Here is a 14,069-nt window from a genome sequence, read left to right as displayed (position 1 = left end):
CTGACCTTGCTACCGACTCACTCCTCCCCATGTCCATCCCAGTATGCCAGTCCATCACCAGGTGTCAGGTGAGCGCCTACCCTAGCCCACCCCAATGGCTGGATCTAGATACCACAAAAAAACGTTTCAGCAAAATGCATGGTAAGCCTCATAATGGGTGACTTGGGTGTAAGATGGAACTCTACAGTGCCATCTGGTGCCACAGCGTTATAACGCATTTTAAACGCCTTTTCTTTACTAATGTAGCTGAGTCCCTAATCAAAAGGGCTTTGAACTATGTCCTGTGATAGCCCAAAGGTAAATATGAAAGTAAGCACAAAAGGAAGGGACTTGGATGCTGCAGGAGAAACTGGGGGTGTTGTGCTGTTATCTAGCAAACTGCAAAATAACATACCAGAAGAGACATTGGATCAGACCCGCCACGTTTTCCAGTGTTTATATACTAATATGCAGAGTATACGAAACAAACAAGATGAGCTTGAACTCCTAGTACAGGAAGATAAACATGACTTGATAAGATTGGAATGTAGCAACTGAAGGATATAACTTGTTCAAAATCAAGAGATACAACAAAAAAAGAGAGTGGCTGGAAGCATTTAAATTTTTTTAAATGTACACCTTCACAGACATTAAGGAGAGCAAATATGGTACCATAGCCCCAGTGAATAGAGGAAGAAACGAAAAAACAGCATTGTGGTCAGAGTCTACTACAGACTGCCTAACCCAGGCAAGGGTGTGGATAATAACTTTTCAGAAATAAATTATAGATGTTTCAGAGAAGCAACAATTAGTAGTGATGGGGGCTTCAGCTACCCTGATATCTGTTGGCAGACAAATCCTGCCAAGCATGGAGTCTCCAGTGAATTCCTGACAGGCCTTGCTGAAAACTTCCTCTTTCAGAGCAAGGCAGAAGAAGGAATGAGGGGACTGGTTACCCTCGACTTGTTCTTTACCAATAGGGAAGCAAGGCAGAGTCATCCATTTAGAACACATGCAATGCACATTTAACAGCACTTTACTTCCTGCAAAGAGTCCTGGGAACTGTAGTTTGTTGAAGGTGCTGGGGATTGTAGCTCTGTGGGGGATGGGGCACTACAGTTCTCAGGATTCTTTGGGGGAAGCAATGTGCTTCTAAATTCTTGATCCTGTGGAAGGCTGAAGGTGAGCATAGTCAAATGTGTGTTGTGAATTTCAGGAAAGCTGAGATTTTAATAAATTCAGAGAAATGCTATGTGGGATGGATGCCATGTCTAGATATATTGATGTGGAAAGGAGCCCCAAATGGCTGGGAGTTTTCTTAAAGGAGTTACTAGAAGCACAAACAATCTCCCAAGAGTGAGGAAGCATCTCAAAATGCCAGAGAGTGGCTGCATGAAAAGCTTTGTGAGGAGTTGAAAATAAAAGAAAGGCACCTGTTAGAAATGGAAGGAAGCCATGGGTGGTGGAGACTCGGATGAATACAGATGAGGAGCCCAGGTTGGTAGGAAAGCTAAAGCTCAGAAAAAGCTGGTGAGGGAAGCCAAGAGCAAAGAAATTGCTTGTTCAGCTCCAAAGAAGAGGAAGGGAATGGTAGGCCTGCTGTTCAGTAAAGATGAGGAAATACCAATGGGCAACATCAAGAAGACTGGACTGCTCAGCTCCTCCGTTGACTTCATCTTCTCCCAACAGGGGAAGGGCCATAGCTCTGTGGGAAAGTATCTGCCTTGCATGCAGAAGGTCTCAGGTTCATTTCCTAAGGGTTATGAATGCCCCCTGTCTGAAAATGAACTGAACACTGAGATCCAGCACCAAGGGCCTTCTGGCAGTTCCCTCACTGCAAGAAGTGAATCTACAGGGAACCAGGCAGAGAGCCTTCTCGGTAGTGGCACCATCCCTGTGGAACGCCCTCCTGTCAGATGACAAGGAGATGACTAACTGTACAGTGGTACCTCTGGTTACGTACTTAATTCGTTCCGGAGGTCCGTTCTTAACTTGAAACTGTTCTTAACCTGAAGCACCACTTTAGCTAATGGGGCCTCCCGCTGCTGCTGGGCTGCCGGGCCGCCGGAGCACAATTTATGTTCTCATCCTGAAGCAAAGTTCTTAACACGAGGTACTATTTCTGGGTTAGCGGAGTCTGTAACCTGAAGTGTATGTAACCTGAAGTGTATGTAACCCAAGGTACCATTGTATAGCATTTTGAAGACATCTGAAGGCAGCCCTGTATAGGGAAGTTTTTTAAAAAATGTGTAGTGTTTTATTATGTTTTTATATATGTTGGAAGCCATGCAGAGTGGCTGGAGAAACCCAGTCAGATATGTGGGATATTATTATTATTATTATTATTATTATTATTATTATTATTATTGACGGCTGCTGAAAATCAGTGTAGACAATACTGAGCAAGATGAGACCTATGATCTGACAATGCCCTCCCAAAGAATCCTGGGATGTAGCTTGCTAAAGGTGCTGGGAATTATAGCTCTGTGATGGGTAAACTATAGTTCCAAGATTTTAGGATGTATGTGGAGAATTTATTTTAAATGTATGGTATGGACATACAGTGGTACCTCTGGTTACATACTTAATTCGTTCTGGCGGTCCGTTCTTAACCTGAAACTGTTCTTAACCTGAGGCACTGCTTTAGCTAATGGGGCCTCCCACTGCCACCGCACAATTTCTGTTCTCATCTTGAAGCAAAGTTCTTAACCTGAGGTACTACTTCTGGGTTAGCGGAGTCTGTAACCTGAAGCGTATGTAACCTGAAGCATATGCAACCTGAGGTACCACTGTAGTCTTAGTTGCTCACCACGGAGAGGCCTGAAGTACAAGGACTTCCAGGAAACCTAAATTCAGAAAAGAAGGCAGGGGGAGATTGGCTTTAATGCTCACTTCCGGGCTTCTTGGCATGTCCAAGTCCCCCAGGCCACAAGGGGCAGATGTTTTTCCTGCAAACTGCGCAGCCTAGCAAACAAGGCATTTCACATTCTGATAGGGGGTGAGGGAATGAATAAATAAAAGCAAGTTGGGTGTTGGATAAAAAGGCAAGCTACAACTGTAATACTGGGCCAGTTATTGCCAGCAATAAATATTTTCGATTTCTTCCAGAATGTATCTGTCCACGGATGGTAATTACGTTTCACAGGCTCTCCCACATGTTTTGCTCCAAGGCCCTGCGTCTTTAAGCCCCCACCCCACCCTGATACCGAGCTGCGGGTTTTATTGCCAGAGGTCAGGTTGTTCTGCCCTGTTTTATTCCTTGTTTGCTTGAAATTATGACGTTGCCTCCGCAGCCCTATCTCCACCCCCTTCCCCCAACCGGGTGGCAGAGTGCGAAGGGCCCTTCTTGCGTGAGCAGACATTTCTGTGGATATTCCTCACATCCCTTCCATAAAGGGCTTGCTTATTGAGCTCATAAAAAAAGAAGACACGGCGAAACCTCTGGAGCATTTCTTAAGGGTTGCATTAAACCTCTGAACAACACCCGGTCCAGACACTGGCCTGTGGGGCAGATAGGGTAGCTTCGTACCTCTCCCATGAGCGACGTTTGTGAGAGACAAGAACTCTTTGCAAGGGCCTTTTTCTGTGTACAGTGGTACCTCGGGTTACAGACGCTTCAGGTTACAGACTCCGCTAACCCAGAAATAGTACCTCGGGTTAAGAACTTCACCTCAGGATGAGAACAGAAATCGCACGGTGGCAGTGTGAGGCCCCATTAGTTAAAGTGGTACCTCAGATTAAGAACAGTTTCAGGTTAAGAACAGACCTCCGGAACGAATTAAGTTCTTAACCAGAGGTACCACTGTAGTTTGAGAAGGAGGAGTCTTAACTGCAGGGGTCTTCAGAGTATCTTAAAGTCAAAAAAGGAGATGGATGGCAGAGCTGGCAAGAAGAATCTGAAGGGGACAATATATGACCGGTCTGGCACATGGATTTGTCGCTTACCCTGAAAGGGGAGGGTTACTACAGTAATTGAATACAGGGGACCAATGAAACCTGTGTGCAGTTAAGGTACTTGCTTTACTCCTGACTCTTGGCACATACCCTCCAAGTGTCCCTATTTTCCAGGGACAGTTCCAGATTTACAGAAGTCAACCCGGTTTCTGATTTCATCTCATAATGTCCCGCTTTTCCTTAGGATGCCCCTATTTTCATCAAAGAAATGTCGGAGAGTATGGAATTGTGTGACCCCTGAGCCAAGAAGATAAGGAACTACGGTATACAAACTTTGGACGGCATCTGAAGGCAGCCCTGTCTAGGAGAAGTTTTTTAATGTTTAATGTTTTATTACGTTTTTATATGTGTTGGAAGCCGCCCAGAGTGACTGAGGCAACCCAGTCAGATGGGCGGGGCATAAATAACAAAATTATTGTTGTTATTATGGAATAAAAAGGTAAAGGTACCCCTGCCCGTATGGGCCAGTCTTGACAGACTCTGGGGTTGTGCGCCCATCTCACTTAAGAGGCCAGGGGCCAGCGCTGTCCGGAGACACTTCCGGGTCACGTGGCCAGCGTGACATCGCTGCTCTGGCGAGCCAGAGCCGCACACGGAAACGGCACTTACCTTCCCGCTAGTAAGCGGTCCCTATTTATCTACTTGCACCCGGGGGTGCTTTCGAACTGCTAGGTTGGCAGGCGCTGGGACCGAACAACGGGAGCGCACCCCGCCGCGGGGATTCGAACTGCCGACCTTTCGATCGTCAAGCCCTAGGCGCTGAGGCTTTTACCCACAGTGCCACCCGCGTCCCTATTATGGAATAGGATGTCCCTATTTTCATCAGAGAAATGTTGGGGGGCATAAACTTGGGCCACATCATTTTACAAAGGCAGCCCTCCTCTAGGAAGCAACAGTCCCTGGGTGCCGAATGCCACATTATTCTGCACCATATAAGACAATTACAGGCCTGCAGGATGCCAAGCATAGAGAACCCCAGATTTCCTGAGGACGTCAATGGGCTAAAAATTAAATGTTCCCTTAAAAAGGCGAAGAAGCTGGAACCCTGCATAATAAGGCAACTCTGAACGACAAAGATCTCCTGCACCCGGGCATGTAACCAGGACAATTAAACAAGACAATGGGAACCTGACTGCACCATACTGCTTTAGACCCACACCGTCCACAGGGACAAATATGCTTGCCCAGATGGACAGCTACACAAAGGGATGTCTAGCTGAGCCCACAAAGTGGTTGAAAGATTGCTTGGACTCTGGAAAGTCTTCTTGGGGCTGGTTCGCAGATGAACATATATCACCTGATATCTCATCATTCAATGACTTTCAGATGACCGAGTAACTGACTCTATTTAAATAGGTGATGTCAGACAGCATGAAAGCACTCTGGCTGTGATGTTTGATCTGAGATGGCTGCTTCGCATTCATAGGTCATCACTTGATTTTGCCACTATCGAGTGATGAATAAGCATGTGTAAGCTCATCCTGAGGGGAAGGCAGCTTTGGGAAGACTGTGCTTGTGTCACTCTTGGATCACAAATTTTCCCACTCTGGAGGGGAGTCTGGGATCTGCTGCTTCTCATGTATTGATCCTTAACCTGAAGCATTATACAGTCATACCTCGGTTTTCGAACATCTCTGTTGACGAACATTTCAGTTTTCGAATGCCGTAAACCCGGAAGTAAATGCTTCGGTTTTCGAACGCGCCTCAGAAGTCGAACATGAAAAGCGGCTTCCATATTGAGTTTTCCATTTTGAGGCTTCCGTACTGATTCTTCAATTTGTTAACGTTTTGGAACTTGAACTGTCTTCTGAAATGGATTAAGTTCAAAAACAGAGGTACCACTGTATAGAAGAATTCTGCAAAACCCGATAAGCTCACACGAAGAGCCCTGCAGCTGGATCAGACCCAAGGCCGACCTGGTCCTGTTTCTCACAGTGGCCAGCCATATGCCTCCAAGAAGCTCATGAGCAAAACATGAGTGCCAGAGCATTCTCCCATTGTGTTCTGATGTGCTGGCATCTGGGTGCATGCTGCCTCTTGTCCTATAGGTAGCATATAGGCATCATGGCTAAGCAGCCCTTGATAGCTCAGTTGGCTAGAGTGTGGTACGGATAACACCAAGGTTACAGGTTTGATCCCCATGAGGGACACCTTGCATTGCAGAAGGTTGGACTCAAAGATCTTCAGGGTCCCTTCCAACCCTACGATTCAGCTTTATCTTCCATCAGCTTGCCTAACTTCCCTTTAAAGAAATGTTTATCGGGGTTTTCAATTAAGTGCTAACAAAGCAGATAATGCAAGAAAACAATATCATAAACGTGCACATAAACTGAAACATAAATTAACACAAACATTTGTTTTGTGGGTGGCAAGATGGAAGAAAACAAAAGCAAACTTTCTGAGTTTCTTGTCCATGGTCTCGCTTCGGAGGCGCCGATACATCTGCTTGCCAAGGGCACAAGTGAGTCTAGGTACGCCTCTGCAAAAATGTACAGAGATGGAACTGAAGCCTAGATACACACTTTTCATCCGAGAGAAGGGACAGGTACAGGATTCTGGATTCAAACCATCAGTCCATTTCGGAGGGCATGTTGTAGCAATTGGTTTCCCACCAGGTTTTTCAGGAATGCCAGAGATTCCATCAAGGAACTTTGTCTGGGTCTAACTCCTTCTGTTTTATAGGGGCTGGTGAGTGGATGGAAACGTGAGCAAAGTCCCGCCTGGAATTAGACAGAGAAAGTGAACAGGAAAGAAGATGTGGTGGAAAAGGTGAAATCTGACCTAGCCTTTCAACAAGGATCCTAAGGAACCATCCTCAGGGACAAGGCTGAGATGTGGGCATAATTGCTCTTAACATTAACTTGAAAACTGGATAAACAGTATAATCTCATAATAATACAAAGGCAGAGACTCATTTATCACATTTTCCCTCTCCTGCTGACAGGAATTCTCTAGGGTAGCTTCCGATGGATTAAAATAATTGAAAGCTTTTAAATATTAGGTAGCATCGTGGCTTCTCCAACACCTCCACTGGCTGGGAAGGTGAGGCGGAGCCTCTGGGGGCATTAGTAGAAGAGAAAATTAAGGATATTTGAATAACTGATGGAACCATCCAGCCAATCTCATGCTATCCAGTTCTAAGCATTTCCAGGACTCCTAGCTAGAAGGATACTCCCTCTTGGTATCCTATACAGTTTCTCCTTGGGTCTCCTCCTTCCCTTTGATCATCTCTCTTCCTAGACCTAGCAATCCATTCAAGTCACCTCTTCTTTCATTCAGTCTCTAGTGTTCTGTAATTGCCCTGCGTACCCCATGAAAGTACTGTCATTCCTTTCCTTACCTGTCCTGCAACTAAACTAAACAGCAAAGAGAAGGAGGTAAAAGATGAAACGCAATCTAGTTCTTGTTTTTGTAGGAGATGAACTGATTTCTCCTCCCTTCACAACTGATGCTCTAGGCTCAGCCAAGCATTTTGAAAGTCCAGGAAGAATGGAATCAAAGATCAGCTGATAGTCTAGTCAAAAACTTTATTGCCACCTGTTGCAAATGGCAAAATGGACACTAAGGTGCTGCCACTGACAGTAGCATCAAAGAGAAAGTCAGCCCGTGTGGAGTCACTTAATGACTCAGAATGCATGAAGACATCTTTAATAACAGCAGTGAGGCCACTGTGGAATCATAATCACAGCATTAGGGGCACATGTACAGCCTTCTCCCACAGATCAAGCTGGGGGAAACTGATTTATCTGCTTTTTAGCAGGAACTGGCTGTGCTGAGCATGGACTGGCTGGCTGTTGTGTCAATCGCATGGCCACTCCCCCTTTTCAGAGACGGCTGTGTACAGAGCTGATTTTATATATTTTGTTGAAATAATTTTTGCCCCATTTCCTAGCCAAAAAAGGCTTCCAAATCAGCTCAAAATTAGGGGTGTATGAGGAAATAACAACCACAACCCAGGGCTTTTCTTGTATTTTCTTATTACCTTTCCAAGTCAATCCATCTATGACCCTCTTGCTACTTCTCAAACCTAGCAAACCTGATATTGGATAGTTATTGGTTGCTCTGCCCTTCTCCTTTGCATATTCTGGGTTTCATGGAGTGCAAAAGAGCCACACCAAAAACGGTCTGGGCCAATCTAGCCTATGTGCCCATAAATACATGCAGCCTACCTGCAACTGGGGTTCTTTCTGCATATGAGATGTCTGGAATATCTGGGATGGAACAGGAAGGATGCTGTGTGTGGGAATGAGTCATTCACTCAGTGTCCTGGAAAAGGTTGAGGCCAATAGTTATGATATCTATGACCAAGGTTTTGAGGGCAGCCTTTGTAGGTATGACACCATCTCATGACATCATCTCTATTAGTAATGCCTACTCCTGTTTGCCCACAAATTTGTGCCCACCCCCAATTGCAGCTCCTTTATTTGTTTATTGGTGCTGTCACACAATTAGGAAAAAAATCAAATCTGATTAAGTGCATGAGTGTCGGTTGACTGATTGATTAAATGTGCATGCATTTACATATGGGGGAGGGGAATCGCTCTAATCTTCTAATACTGTTTACCCTGCTTCTAAAAATAATGTTAACGTTTTAAATATGCTGCCTGATTCATCAGAGGGTATCCTTTTTAGCACTTAAAATATAGCAATTGATTAAATATTGTACCTTGTTGTTTATGTTTTTGGTTTATATTCCACTCTGTGACAGTGGCTTATTTATTTATTTACTGTTGAGGATCACACTATCTAGGAAGGTGGACTGCGGGCCAGATGTGGTCAGGGCCAAAGCCAAAATTGGGTGGAGCCACCCCTTTCTCTCTCTCTTTCTTTCTGTCCCATTGGCTGCCGAGAGAGAGGGAGGGGGAGGCAGAGAGATTACTATTGCCAGAGGTCTAAACATACACAAATAAAGGCATCTTCCCCACTTACGCAGAGTAAGTGTTCCTGGGTACCGTATGTATACATGAAATTGTGTATAGTGGGGAATATCATCTAAAAAGCCTGTAAACACCCTCTAAACCTCTGGAAACCCTTTTAAAAAAACCACAGTTTGAATTGATTTATTTAATTTGATTAAATAAATTTTAATTTGATTTATTTAATTACTTCTCAGCGCCACACGCATACACAGTCGTGCATGAAGTATAGGTGGGTTCCTACGAGGCAAGACACAGTGATAACAGCAAGAGCTTTTATTGAACTAACAGAACTGGACAACAGGGGCAAAGCAACTGCTTATATATATTTCTGAAGGCCTGGGCCACTCCCCCTCCCAACGTGATTGGCTGTTTAAACTTCCAAGCTGCGAATCATAACTCAGAGTTTAAGGGCCAATGGCAGAGGCCCAAATCCTGAAATGTTCTGTGATTGGATATCAGAACACAGGGGCTCAGAACCCTAAGTCCAGACTCAAGCTCAGGCAAACACAGACCACTGAATACATGACAATAAAGATATTATTATTATTATTATTATTATTATTATTATTATTATTATTACATAACAGTGCACATGTTGAACACACATATGTAGGGAGACTTTACATCAGAGTTGCCTCAGTTGTGGCGCTCCAGAGGTGGTTGATCTCCCAACCTGTCATCCCCAGCTAGCCTGACCATCCGGCAGGGATGATGATAATTGTAGTCAGTGGTTTTTTTTCTGGGGGGGTGCAGGGGTACACATACCCCTAAACATTTTGTGAATCTTCGTACTTTTGTCCATTTACTGTATTTATCTTTCCTGATTTGAAAGATGGTGATTTTTTTTTTTGAGTCAAAATGAGAGTACCCCTAAACATTTTTTTTAAAAAGAAAAAAAGCACTGGTTGTAGTTCAAGGCGGACAACAAATTAAACACCTGTGGTTTCCACAAACTCCCCCCTCCTTCTCCCACACACACCCCAACCCAGCATCACAAAATGGCTGCCCTCCACTCCCTCAACAACGGCAATTTGCACAAATTTTTCAGATGGGCATCGATAAAACAACAACAATGATGTGCTTTCCTTCCTTTTTAAGCATCGTCATCATCCTACTTAGCATGAATAAAACACTTCTGAGTTTTTAAAGTACAGTGGTACCTTGGGTTAAGTACTTAATTCGTTCCGGAGGTCCGTTCTTAACCTGAAACTGTTTTTAACCTGAAGCACCACTTTAGCTAATGGGTTCTCCTGCTGCTGCCGCGCCGCCGGAGCACGATTTCTGTTCTCATCCTGAAGCAAAGTTCTTAACCTGAGGTACTATTTCTGGGTTAGCGGAGTCTGTAACCTGAAGTGTATGTAACCCGAGGTACCACTGTATTTTGCAGGTGTTATCTTGGTAGCTTTTGACAGTGTCCTATAAGGTAAGGCAGTGCTGTTACTATTTTCATCAAAAAAATGAAGATGCAGGGCAGAGGCTGAGAGCAATCAACCTGCCCCAAAAGGCCAGTTAAAGAGTTGATGGATGAGAGGCAGGGAATTTGCCCATGCCTATCACTTTCTCATTCTTCCAATCTTCAGTTCTCCACAACTCTGCAGCGTTTTTTTAAAAAGATCCTCACAGAAATCCATCATTTTGGTACCAATCTCTCCTAATAAACATGTTTGTATGCGGTTTGGACTAATGTACACATTTTTGCAAGCAATTTCCTTGAATACAACCCATCTTTGTATGTCAATCTCAAAAATATATTCATTTTTTCTGTGAACTTTCCTCTGATTTACGCATTTTGGTCAAGCTTGGTTGTAGACCTGCATCTCAAAATCTGGGCAAGTGCCAATTCCAACGGATGACTGTACAGTGGTACCTCGGGTTAAGTACTTAATTCGTTCCGGAGGTCTGTTCTTAACCTGAAATTGTTCTTAACCTGAAGCACCACTTTAGCTAATGGGGCCTCCTGCTGCCACTGTGCCGCCAGAGCACGATTTCAGTTCTCATCCTGAAGCAAAGTTCTTAACCCGAGGTACTATTTCTGGGTTAGCGGAGTCTGTAAACTGAAGCATATGTAACCTGAAGCGTATGTAACCCGAGGTACCACTGTACTTTGGTTCTCATGCTGTTACAGAAAGTGCAGATTTGACTGGTTCACCTTTAAATGTGAACTGAATAAAATTTCTCCTCCATCCCTCCTGGGAACCTCCCAAGTCCTGCTCTTAGTGCCTATCCATTCTACACAAAGCCCAAGTGCAGCCCGACTCTTACCTGGAACTCTTTGTTCTGCAAGGAGTCCTTTCTGTAGCACACTTGCTGTATGACGGCAGAAATGTAAGTCCATATTGTCTGCACTAATTGGCAGTGGCTCTATAGCCTTTAAGCCAAAAGGTCTCTTCTTAGCCCTACCTGGAGACGCCAGGGATTGAACCTGCATACAATGCAGACACTCTGCTGCTGAGCCACAGCCTTTCCCCATTCAGCTCTGGACTGAATGAGTCGATCTGTGGCTTGCTGGCTGGGTGATGCATTCAAGCCCCAAAGGTCAGGGCCTGGCCTTGATGACCCGTGCTTTGTCTTGCTCTGCGATTCTCATAGCCTCTCCTGTTCCGACATGTGGAAGATGCCTTGGGCCTTAGCTGGATCACACGCCCTTCCCCAACGAGCCAGCCGGCTCTGCCAAGCAATGTGTTTCCAATCGCCTGCTCCCGAACCTCGCCGAAATCCAAACCACGTGCCATCTGCTCACCTGCAACTAATCAGCCCCGAGCTACTGAATAAATGTCTCCCACGCCTCAGCCGGTGCCGCACTCCTGTGTGCACAACCCTGCTCCGGTGGTGGCTCACTACTACTCCTTCCTCACTCCCTTCATTTGTGCCCAATGCCAAACACGGGCAGCTCCATTAAGGTATGGAGTGGGTTCCATGGTTGGGTTTAGCAGAGGCCTCTCTGGAAGCGAGATTTGGGAAGGAAGCCTCACTGGAAACACAGCTACCTCCCAAGTCAAGCAGCCTGCAGATGTTACAGGCATTCTGCAAAGCAGGCCAACCATCCAGTATTTTGCAATCTGACAGATGAAACTGTGTTGTGTAAAGAAATGAAAGTCTGAAGTCTTCAAAGGCAGCGAACTCCAGAAGCTAGGTAGGCTGCAACCCTAATATACCATATTCTAACCTGATTCTGCCCATTAACTTCACCTCTCCAAAGGGGTGCATGCAAATAAGAAGAAGAGGAAGAGGAAGAGGAAGAGGAAGAAGAAGAAGAAGAAGAAGAAGAAGAAGAAGAAGAAGAAGTATTTAACAATTGTGAATTGTAGAATCTTAAATATCCATCATCATCCTTGGGTTCACTCAGTTTTGTTTATAACACTCTTCCATTTTCTTCTAGTTGTGAGGGTGGGGGGAGGGGCCTCACATGTGGAGTAGCCTAGGGCCTCTCTTCATCTAAATCCAGCCCTGACTGGCAACCTTCTGATTTGCAAGCCCAAGAGGCTCAGTGGTTTAGATCACAGCCCCAACTGCGTTCCTTTCCCAGCCACTATAGGTAGCTTCCAGCATACATAAAAACACAATACAAATTTAAACATTATAAACGTCCCTATACAGGGCTTCCTTCAGATGTTTTCTAAAGGTTGTGTGGTTCTTTATCTCCTTGACATCTGGTGGGAGGGCATTCCATAGGGCGGGCGCCACTACCGAGAAGGCCCTCTGCCTGGTTACCTGTAGCCTCACTTCTAACAGTGAGGGAACCAATAGAAGGCGCTCGGCACTGGACCTCAATGTCCAGGCTGGGCAATGGGGGTGAAGATGCTCCTTCGGGTATACTGTTTAGAGCTTTAAAGGCCAGCACCAACACTCTGAATTGTGCTCAGAAATGTACTGGGAGCCAGTGTAGGTCTTTCACACATTTAAAGCACATGACTTCCCCCAAATAATCCTGGTAACTATAGTTTGTTAAGGGTGATGGGAACTGCAGGGGTAGATTACAGGTCTCAGGATCCTTGCATGCTCTGAATGTATTGTGTGCCCGCAGTCTCCGCCAATCAAAACGTGTACTGCACAGATCGCTAATGATCCACACAACTTCTTGCGTTGTGGCTCGGCTTGGCGCGTCTGCCAGTTCAAACTGTGATGAAGCAGTCAAGTGACTTGCTGTGGCCAATCTGCTTTCTGAAACTCCGCTGTGAAAGTCGTCTCTGTGGCAGCGCAGTGCGAATCTGGCTTCGTGCTGAAGCAACAGTTCAACATCTTTGCAATGAGAAGAATTAACCCATGTTTCACGGCATGAAAGAAGAGTGAAGCAGATCCATCCTGGCCATGGGGCACATTGGCATCAATGTGACATAGCAAATAAAGGCTTTATATCAGGGATGGCACAAAATCTGAAATGGCAGCAATTGTGTTTCACTCCCCCAACCCAGATTATTGTGCATGTATAGCTGACCACAAACATGTACCCAATCCTTACTTGTGTCCGTGTATATAACTCATATGTATGTATATATCCTGTTTGTACACCCACTGATCTCATGCATATACATTATCACACAGTATCCCGTCTCTCTCTGCCTCCGTTCCTGAGACTGAAACAAGAGGATACCTTTTTACTCTAATAATTCCACAAACACCCCCTAGAAGAAGAGTTGAGCCAAAAGGAAAAGGCTTCTGCTGATTTCAGTCTGGGCATAACTACAAACATAACTACTAACCAACAGAATGGAAATTGAAACTACGGTAAATTAAAGCAACTGCTTTGCATCAAGGGCCATTTTAAAATTACTATGTATGCACAGGGAGGGAACATCCCCATATTTCCCAATGCCAAGAAGAGATATTTCTTGTGACGTAACACATGCAACATGCCATTGTGAGAGTGTTAGAGGCAGTTTTACTAGTTCAACGTACTGTTTTCATGTGGAAACAAGCTCTTCTTTTTAGAAAAGGGTTGTGTGAGTTTTCAGCATGATGGAGCTGCCTGTAGAGGGCACCTATTGGCTAGCACCCGTGTCATCACAATGCCATCCCCCCTATTTCCCAAACAGTTTTGCAATTCTTTTAAAAATAGTTTGAAATTGTTTTAGAAACGGTTTGCAGTTCTTTTAGAAATAGAATGTGTCTATTCATGAAACATTCTTTCTTAACCTTTTTAAAATGGCAATGATTAACTCATAAAAAACCCCTCCCCCCCCGGATGTCAATTCTGCCTTCAATTCCATCATTAATTCC

General features: G+C 44.8%; 1 long non-coding RNA gene across 1 annotated transcript; it reads right to left on the bottom strand.

Annotated features, from left to right (window-relative positions):
- Nucleotides 1–410: 410 nt before the first annotated feature.
- LOC144326913 (uncharacterized) lies at nt 411–11,548 on the bottom strand. The gene is made up of 2 exons (XR_013391800.1): nt 11,115–11,548; nt 411–6,653 (listed from the first exon to the last, which is right to left on the bottom strand). It is a non-coding gene; the product is annotated as an uncharacterized LOC144326913 (long non-coding RNA).
- Between the last annotated feature and the right edge of the window lie 2,521 nt (nt 11,549–14,069).

The sequence above is a fragment of the Podarcis muralis genome, chromosome 2, assembly GCF_964188315.1.
Source record: "Podarcis muralis chromosome 2, rPodMur119.hap1.1, whole genome shotgun sequence".
NCBI classification, from domain to species: Eukaryota; Metazoa; Chordata; class Lepidosauria; order Squamata; family Lacertidae; genus Podarcis; species Podarcis muralis.
This window is presented reverse-complemented; position numbering and strand designations above follow the sequence as displayed.